Raw genomic sequence first — 506 nt, forward strand, 5'->3', positions numbered from 1 at the left:
CATAGCGGTTACGGTAATCAATTGGCGTGGCCACCCCGTAACCCCGTAAGTCGGCGCCAGTGCTGTACAGTATATATGATTCTTTAGTATTTTTTAAAAAAAAACGTGTCCCTTATTGGCTTAAAAAGGCCGCATGACTAGCCGAAAACGTTCGTTTGTTGCTTTTTGTTTTTATATATACCGGTAATGTTAAATGTAGTGTTACTGAGTTATGTCTGCTTATGGTTTCAAAATGTTACCTCTCTATCTGAATTGAATGTCTTTTAGAGGTTTGCACAAATACAGTGCCACTCAGCTATTGAAACACGTGTTCAAAACAGATAAACAAGTATGATGCTTTTATGTATTATTATAGTGTTCTGCTTTTGTTGGTTGTTGATGGGCTACTCAGAGAGTTTTAAAAAAATGCAATTTTTTTTAGCTTGAGTGACAGCAGGCCTCAAGAGGCTATGGTTCCCTAAACCCTTATATAGAAACTACCGTACCTACATTTGCTGCAGATTTTG

This window comes from Aplidium turbinatum, chromosome 11 (assembly GCF_918807975.1).
Source record: "Aplidium turbinatum chromosome 11, kaAplTurb1.1, whole genome shotgun sequence".
NCBI classification, from domain to species: Eukaryota; Metazoa; Chordata; class Ascidiacea; order Aplousobranchia; family Polyclinidae; genus Aplidium; species Aplidium turbinatum.